This window comes from Pyrus communis, chromosome 6 (genome assembly GCF_041283825.1).
Source record: "Pyrus communis isolate YQ-2024b chromosome 6, ASM4128382v1, whole genome shotgun sequence".
NCBI lineage: Eukaryota > Viridiplantae > Streptophyta > Magnoliopsida > Rosales > Rosaceae > Pyrus > Pyrus communis.
In genome coordinates, this window is record NC_142570.1 from 15,777,767 (window position 1) to 15,787,568 (window position 9,802).

A 9,802-nucleotide genomic window follows, 5' to 3' on the forward strand; every position below is an offset into this window, starting at 1 on the left:
GTTGATTTTCATTCACACTTGTGTATTTTATTTCAGGTAGTATATGTCAAATAGACTTGTTGAGTTAGGCCAAAGAATTGAACGGTTGAAGGGCCACACTTTGGACAACTTTGTGCCATCAAGTTCATCCTTTAGCCGTGAGGAAGAGGAAGGGAATTCACCTAGTTCAACAAGTAAAGAATCTGAGCAAGTTAATTGGGAAGGAGAAGAAGAGATGGCGGGCAACCTAGATGAGCTTCGAGCTTTGGAGGACTTTGCTCAACCAATCATACCAAATTCACCTTCATGCATCTTGCTGCCCACAGAAGCTAGAAACTATCATCTCAAATCTTCACATTTTCATATGTTTCCCTCATTTTATGGCTTACCTAATGAAGACCCTTTAGCTCATATTAAAGAATTTTACAATGTTGTGAGTGGTTTACCTTTGCAGGGAGTAAGTGAAGCAAATTTGAGGATGAGAGTGTTTCCTTACACCTTGAAAGATAGGGCCAAGAGTTGGTTGATGACTCTAACACCAGGTTCCCTCACCACATGGGATGCCGTGGCTAAGAAGTTCTTGGAGAAGTTCTTTTCCACTCAAAAGACAGCCACATTAAGGGGACAAATCTTCAACTTCAAACAAGATGATGGTGAACCTTTCAATGAGTGTTGGGAGCGTTTTAAAGGCCTCTTGATACAATGTCCACACCATGGGTTACCTTTTCACTTACAAATGCAAATTTTCTATGATGGACTAACCCAAAATTGTCAATCAACTGTTGATAATGCAGCAGGTGGAGCATTGAAGAAAAAAAATGCTCAAGAGTCATATAACATTTATGAGATGTTGGGGTCTAATGCTCAACACAAAGATTTAAGGGGTAAGAAAGTTGGAGTCTATGAAACAAGTTCTAATCATGAGCTTTTGTTGCAGGTAGCTAACCTAGAAAGGAAGCTTGAATCCGTGCTCAACATGGTGCCAAAAGCAAATGAAGTGTGTGCCATTTGCAACATACCAAGCCATCATACTCACCAATGTCCATCTAGGGAGGCTTACCCCGAGTATGTTCAAGAGCAAGTGAACCTCATGAATTCTTACAATCAAAGGCCAAGGAATGATGTGTATTCCAATACTTATAACCCAAGTTGGAGAGACCATCCCAATCTTTCGTGGAAGAGCAACAATTTCCAAAATTTCCAACCAAAACCTGCCACTACTCTAGAGGATACGGTTAAGTTGTTAGCCCAAAACACCTTGCAATTCCAACATTCCACCAATAGCACACTCCAACAACATTCAGCCGCCCTAACCAAAATGGAGACACAATTGGGGCAGATTGCAGATGCGTTGAACCAAAGAGAGGTTGGGAAGTTTCCAAGCCAACCCGTGATACTCCAAAGGAACCAAGAGCAAGCCAAAGCAATCACTACACTTAGAAGTGGTAAGGTTATTGATAATAGAGTTGGCAATGAAGTTACTAATGAATATGATCATGTGAATGCAGGTGTTACTCAAGGAGACAATGAGAAACCAAATGAGGAACCAAGCCATGCTACTTCCTCATTTGAAGCACCAAATCTTCACAAGGCCGAGAAACCATACACTCCACCAATACCATTCCCTGGAAGACTTGCCAAGAGCAAGCAGGATAAGTCATTTAAGGAAATTTTTGATATACTAAGCAAAGTGAATGTTAACTTACCTTTGCTTGATGTCATTAGGAACATGCCAGCATATGGGAAGTTCTTCAAGGAGTTAAACAGCTACAAAAGGAAGTATGGACCACATGAGAAGGTAGTGGTGTCTGAGAATGTGAGTGCAGTTTTGCAAAGAAAACTTCCACCAAAGCTCAAGGATCCAGGAAGTTTCTCTATCAACATCACCATAGGGGATAAGAAAGTAGAGAAGGCAATGCTTGATTTGGGTGCTAGCATCAATTTAATGCCTTATTCAGTGTACCTTCAACTAGGTTTGGGAGATTTGAAAGCCACCACCATTTCATTACAACTTGCAGACAGATCCGTGAAATATCCAAGAGGTATAGTAGAAGATATTCTAGTTCAAGTTGATAAACTAATCTTGCCTGCAGATTTTGTAGTGTTGGACATGGAAGAAGCTCCTATACATGATCATGAGTTGCCTATATTGCTTGGGAGACCCTTCATGGCCACGGCCAAGACCATCATTGATGTGCAAAATGGACTCCTCACTATGACAGTGTTAGGAGAGACAGTTCAATTCAAAGTGTTTGAATCTCTTGCTCATCCTTCTTCATCTCTTGATTGTTATGCCATTGATGTGCTTGATTCACTTGTATTCTCTAAGTTCTTGCAGGCACAATCGAATGAACCATTACAAACTGTTTTGAGTCAATCTCAAGATGAGTTTGATGAAGAAGATGCACTCATGGAAGAAGTAGCTGCCTTGGAAGCACTAGCATTGTATCCTTTGAATGTTTCACCTCTTTTAGAGCCTTTAGAACCATCAATGTCACATCTAACTCCTTCCACTGTTAAGGCACCAAAACTTGAACTTAAACCACTTCCACCACATCTAAAATATGCATATCTAGCTGAACTTGAAACTCTTCCAATTATCATAGCTTCTGACCTCACCCCAAATGAAGAAGATAAACTAATTAGGGTGTTAAAAGAGTTCAAATCAGTTTTTGGTTGGTCTATTGCAGATATCAAGGGAATAAGCCCTACCATGTGCATGCATAGGATCCTTTTGGAGGAAGGAGCAAAAACAAGCCGTGAACCACAAAGAAGACTCAATCCACACATGAAGGAGGTTGTTAGGAATGAGGTGTTGAAATTGTTAGATGTGGGGATCATATATCCCATTTCTGATAGCAAATGGGTGAGTGCTATTCAAGTGGTGCCTAAGAAGGTGGGAATCACTGTGATGAGGAATGAAAACAATGAACTTGTGCCCACAAAGCCCACGGCCAGTTGGCGTGTTTGCACCGATTACAGGAAGTTGAATTCTAGCACTAGAAAAGATTACTTTCCTATGCCTTTCATAGATCAAATGCTTGAGAGATTGGCAGGGTACTCACACTATTGTTTTCTTGATGGATACTCAGGTTACAATCAAATTGCAATCGCTCCGGAGGATCAAGAGAAAACAACCTTTACTTGCCCCTTTGGCACATTTGCATACAGGAGAATGCCTTTTGGACTTTGCAATGCTCCAGCAACATTCCAAAGATGCATGTTGGCCATCTTTTCTGACATGGTAGAAAGATTCATTGAGGTATTTATGGATGACTTCTCTGTGTTTGGTTCCTCTTTTGATGAATGTCTTAACCATCTCTCTTTAGTACTTCAAAGATGTCAGGAAACAAATTTGGTTCTCAATTGGGAAAAGTGCCAATTTATGGTGAAACAAGGAATTGTGTTGGGACATGTAATCTCTAGCAAAGGAATGGAGGTGGATAAAGCCAAAATCGACGTCATCACGAATATGGTAGCCCCCACCACTGTGAAGGGAGTAAGAAGTTTTTTGGGCCATGCGGGTTTTTATCGTCGTTTCATTAAGAACTTTTCAATGATCACTCGTCCATTATGCAATCTGTTAGCTAAAGATGTTGTATTTCATTTTGATAAGGCTTGTATGGATGCATTCAATACTTTGAAATATGAACTAACCTCGGCCCCTATTATTATGGCACCAGATTGGTCGTTACCTTTTGAATTAATGTGTGATGCCTCTGACTATGCTATTGGTGCAGTTTTAGGGCAAAGGGTGAACAAGCGTCCACATGTGATCTACTATGCAAGCAGGACTCTGCATGATGCCCAACTTAACTATTCCACAACTGAGAAGGAGTTGCTTGCTGTTGTTTTTGCCTTAGAAAAGTTTAGGTCATATCTTATGGGATCTAAAGTTATTGTGTTTTCTGATCATGCAGCCCTTAGGCACTTGATGACAAAGAAGGATGCTAAACCACGCTTGATTAGATGGATACTCTTACTACAAGAGTTTGACTTGGAAATTCGAGATAAGAAGGGCAGTGATAATGTTGTCGCTGACCATTTGTCCAGGCTTAATGAAAACCATGGAGTTGGAAAACCTTTGCCCCTAAATGAATCATTTCCAGATGAACAACTCCTTGTTGTTCAAGAACAAGAACCATGGTATGCGGATTTTGTTAATTATCTTGCTTGTGGTATAATGAGAAATGACCTTTCTTTTCAGGAAAGAAAGAAGTTCCTTGCCATGGTAAAGCACTACGTTTGGGACGAACCATATTTGTTTAAATCTTGCCCTGATCAAATCATTAGGAGATGTGTCCCAGAGAGTGAGCAACAAAGCATCCTAACATTTAGCCACACATTGGCATGTGGAGGCCATTTTGGTGCCAAAAAGACATCTCTAAAGGTTTTACAATCTGGTTTCTTTTGGCCTACTTTATTCAAAGATGCTTTTGATTTTTGCTCTAAGTGTGATAGGTGCCAGAAAATGGGGAACATTAGCCGAAGAAATGAGATGCCATTGAACAACATTTTGGTGGTGGAACACTTTGATGTTTGGGGAATCGATTTCATGGGATCGTTTCCATCCTCTTTTGGCTACTTATACATATTAGTGGCTGTGGATTACCTATCCAAATGGGTTGAAGCCATTGCTACAAGAACTAATGATCATAAGGTTGTGTTGAATTTTCTTAAAGATGTGATTTTTTGTAGGTTTGGAACCCCAAGAGCTATTATTAGTGATGGTGGCAGCCATTTCTGCAACAAACCTTTTGAATCCTTGATGAAGAAGTACAACATCAACCACAAAGTGGCAACCCCGTACCATCCTCAAACCTCAGGACAAGTGGAGATTAGCAATAGGGAGATCAAGAACATTTTGATGAAGACTGTGAGCCCTACAAGGAAGGATTGGTCATTGAGGTTAAATGATGCACTATGGGCATATAGAACAGCATACAAGACCCCCATTGGCATGAGTCCTTATCGCCTTGTGTTTGGGAAAGCTTGTCATTTGCCAATGCAGCTTGAACACCGTGCATTTTGGGCCATCAAGAAGTTCAACTTTGATTACAAAGATGCTGGAATAGCAAGGAAGCTCCAACTTAATGAGTTGGAAGAGCTTAGAAATGAGGCATATGAGAATGCCAAAATCTACAAGGAACGGACTAAGCTCTATCATGACAAGGCCATCCTAAGGAAGGAGTTTCACCAAGGTATGAAAGTACTTTTGTTTGACTCACGTTTGAGACTTTTTCCAGGAAAATTGAAGTCTAGGTGGGTGGGACCATTTAAAGTGCTGCAAACATTTCCCCACGGAGCTGTGGAGATAAAGAACATGAAGAATGGCACCTCTTTTAAAGTCAACGGGCAGCGATTGAAACCATATTTGGATAAAGTGGATGAAGAGCAAGTGTATCAAGTCGTGGATGTTCTTGAATTTTCAACACCATGAACAAGCTACCATGTCTTGCCTAGACATTAAATACAGCGCTTGCTAGGAGGCAACCTAGTGTGGTTTGTGTTCTTTCTTTATGTTGTGTTTATTTTGTTACCATTCCATATTCTTTGCCTACTTGCATTGCATACAATTTTAAACATCGAGGACAATGTTTAGATTAGGTTTGGGGGTGGTTTGGAAGTTTTGTTTTGTGTTTGTGTTTGTTTGAGGTGTTAGTTTTGGTTAAGAATGTTTGTGCATGCTAATACGAATGTATAAGAGGACTATGTTTGAAAACAAACGATTGGGTTGCTATGGAAAAGAGTTGCATCTTGTTGTCATTTATAAAGCTATAACTCTTGAAATTATGATGATAGAGGTACCATACTCAAATTCTGGAAGAAGAATGGTGGAGACTACCCTAGTGAGTTATTTTGAGCCTAATTGCTTCTTTGAGAGGGTTTAAAGTGTTCCTACTCCTATCTTTTTCTTTCATTTTCAATTTAAATGATCTCATTATTTCTATTTCGTTTGGATGCTAAGAATCATTCTCCTTTGCAGATACCATGTATTTAGTATCATTCATGAATGAACTCAATGAGATGATGTTAGGCTATGCATGTTTAACTACTAAAAGGCTTAAATCCTACCCATTTGTGTGTTCCATTCACCCTCGTTGCAGCCAAACACTTTAGCCCAATTCTTTCATCACCCACACCATACTCTACCCATTCTAGCCCATTACAAGCCATACCTTATAGTTTGGGGAATACCAAGGTGATGAAGACTAAAGGTAAATTGAGCTTAGAACAAGATTGTGGCATGTACCGAGGGCACCTATGTTGAATATGCTTCTAAAAAAAAAAAAAGGGTTATAAAAAAAAAAAGAAGAAGAGAATTAAAATGGATACAAGTTCCAAATCTCCTCATTATAAGACATAGGGCCTGGATGCCAAAAACAAAGAAGAAAGAAAACAAATGCAAGTGAAGAACATGATCCTCAAGAACACTTTGGTATGCCCCAAGCTCTAGTATTTCATATCACTTCTCTCGTAACCTATAACCTAAGCCTTATATTACAATCTTGAGAAAGACCTAGCTGATCATTGAGGATGTATTCATGGGTGATGGTAAGTGTGTGTGTTATCTATATTCTTAGCATTTGATTCATTTCATGAGATCTACTCAGAAACTGTGCTTCCATTTCAGATTTCATATGTGAGAATTTTGATTTCCTTTACATAATTTCACTCATATATGTTGTTGAGAGACTAAACCTTAAGATCTGAGTGAAAACTTGAGTGGAAGCTGTGAGGAGTAGAGTTGAGGCGAATTCTATCTTAAGCATTTGGGTATGGTGACTTTGAAGTCGTAAGACATGGAGAAATATCTTTATACGTTACAATTGATACGATTCTTTGAAGTGGCAATCTTTTGAGTTGAATGAATGACAAAATCTTCATTGGTTTTTATTAGTTTGTTTAAAGCATGTTTTAACCAAGTTGTTTGCAGATTTTGTAAATGTTTGTGGGTGTCATCGCTGTAAACCCTCAGGAGACACAACTCCTCCAACTAGGGACACCTAGGGGTTCAAAGGCTTGTTGCACATGCTCAGTGCAATCGTTTAGCCAGCGAAAGTGGTTTAGTTAGATGTTTGAGTTTTGTGTGTTTTAGTTTTAAGTTTGCTCGAGGACTAGCAAAAACCAGGTTTGGGGGTATTTGATAAGTCATATTTTGCATGCATGTATAGCTTTCTTATTTGGCGTTTTTGTATTGTTTTTGGATTAAACTAGTTGCATTTTACATTGTTTGGTGTTAGTGTGCAGCCAAGTGTGTAATAAGATCAATTGGAAGGCAAATGAAGGAATGTAGTGCAATTCGGCCATATTGGGTGAATCTAAACAAGGCAAAAAGATTGAAGTCAGATTGAGTGGTTCCAACACCAAAACATGCATTCACATGCATGTCACAACCTTGGCCGTGTGTTCCCATATCATCCCATCAGATTATACACTTCTAAACACCAAACATGCAGTCACATGCATGATGCGAGAATTATACGCGCATAAATTAAACCCTCTTTTTATCGATTGTAGTATAAGTATAAGTAGGGATCGTTCTTAACCGGGGATTAGGAGGGATTGCAAAATCACTTGGATTTGACTCAAAAACGTAAAATAAAGTTTAAAACACTATACTAGACTCAAAGAATGCAAAACTAAACTTTTAAAACACTAAGACAAACCAAAAGACTCAAAACATCACAAACACACTCAAATCTGCCTAAAAACCACTTTCTGGGCAGATTTGAGCACAAACACAAATTTGGACGAAATTAAGAAATAAATTGATTCAAAACACTTAGAAACATAAACTAAGACTCAAAGAATGCAAAACTAAACTTTAAAACACTAAAACAAACCAAAAGACTCAAACATCACCCAAAACACTCAAAACTGCCTTAAAATCACTTTCTGGGCAGTTTTGAGCACTTTGGTGAATTTGGACGAATTTGTGTAACAAAATGAATCAAAACTCTTATAAACACAAACTAAGACACTTTCTAACTAAATTAGACAATAAAGTAAAGGGGGATTTAGGTTTTAACGAAATTAAATAAAATGCACAGATTACAATTTAAAACAGTATGTAAATATGAAATAGATGGAATTGAATGGATGGGAACCTAGCTAAGGGGTTCATCTCCATACATGTTACACTTGCATAATAAAATGATTTCCAATTGCATTTCAATAAACCATGAATTCTCAACACCCCAAGTTAACCGTGATGCACTAATTAACCTTCAAATCTTCTTAACGTTATTGAATTGGATGATGCATGCGACAATTCAAAACATTCCCCACAAGTCCTCAACATGAATGCATAGAAGAGATACAAGCAAGAATCATTACGCTCTATGAAAATTATAAGTGTTGACGAGGCATTCGTTACTATGGATTGCATGAAACTTATGCCAAGAATTCGTTTAACGCGATTGTTTATAAGCAACCTCCACTACTTGTGAATATAAGTTCGTAACTATTAGGTGAAACTCACTTATATTCTAGCGTCATATTCATGCATGAAAATTAAGCGCGCATTCTCAATAAACATACATAAATAAGTTATCAATCAAACGGTTAAACAAATTGAATCCACAACTTATGAAACGCAATTAGAAGTAATCAAATCAAAATGCAAGCATAAACATATATTTTGAATCACCCCCTAGCTAAAGGGGGGTTTAGTTCCTCATGGTACAAAACAAAGAGTATTGAAATTAAACATTGAAATCAAAGAAACACCTAAACATTCCAACAACTCAAACTTGAATTGTATGAACGTTTAGGCCCTCTTATCTTCCTCTTCGTTGTAGCACAAGGTCTAAGGATAATTTGATGGTGTGAATGGTTTGGGGAGTGGTTGGAGTGGCTGCAATGGAGGAGAAAAGTGTTTTGGTGGCTGCTGCAAGGGTGTGGAGAGGTTTTGACGAATTTCTGGAATATGGAAGAGTGAATGAGAATGAATTAAATGTTGTGTGAAGTGTGTATGGTTTTTATAGGGAGACGAATGGATGGGAGAGGGAACATGACAGCTAGGTTAAGTGAATGCATGTGCAAAACAGCTAGGATGGCTGAAATTGTAAGGGGAATGCATGTGCAATGTTGGAAATCTGATGGGAGAAAGGTGGATGCATGTGTTGGCTGATTTAAAGAATGTGAGGGAATGATGAAAGGGGAAACATGACAGCTAGGTTATGATGATGAGTGCATGTGGCTGATTTATGAAGAGTGAATGCATGTGGCTGCAAGGTGTGAATGATTATGGGTGCATGTGGCTGCAATGGATTAGGAATCCTTCAATTTCGTCCATTCCTTTTGCACCAAACATAAGCTATCCATTCCAAGTCCAATTTTGCTCCAAAATGCTCCAAAATGCATCTTTTTGCTTCCTTAGCCATATGAACCTAAAAACACACGAAAATAGCTTAAAGTACTAAAATAACTAAAGAAACATAACGTAAATGCACGAGAACAAGCCATTTAAGTCGCATGAATATGCTCCTATCAAATACCCCCACACTTATCTTTTGCTAGTCCTCGAGCAAAACAAAACAACAAAAGAACACGAAACTAGACAAAACGAACAAAACACCACCTACACCTTCCAACAATCGTCTTACGGATTTCCAATGCACATGACAAGTTAAAAATCATTATTCCCACAGATTTTAGCCATCTTTACACTTAAATACATTCTTAATCATAGTCACCACATACTAGTTCACAATTAAGCATTTAAAACCATGATTTGAATGTAGTAACATGCTTTAGAGAATTTCCTCAATTCCTTACTAGAATGCACTCTATTTTCACACAGATTTTCTGACTACAC

General features: G+C 38.5%; 1 non-coding gene across 1 annotated transcript; it reads right to left on the reverse strand.

The window, feature by feature from the left end:
• Window positions 1-588: 588 nt before the first annotated feature.
• LOC148696344 (small nucleolar RNA R71) lies at window positions 589-699 on the reverse strand. The gene has a single exon (XR_015963853.1). It is a non-coding gene; the product is annotated as a small nucleolar RNA R71 (small nucleolar RNA).
• Between the last annotated feature and the right edge of the window lie 9,103 nt (window positions 700-9,802).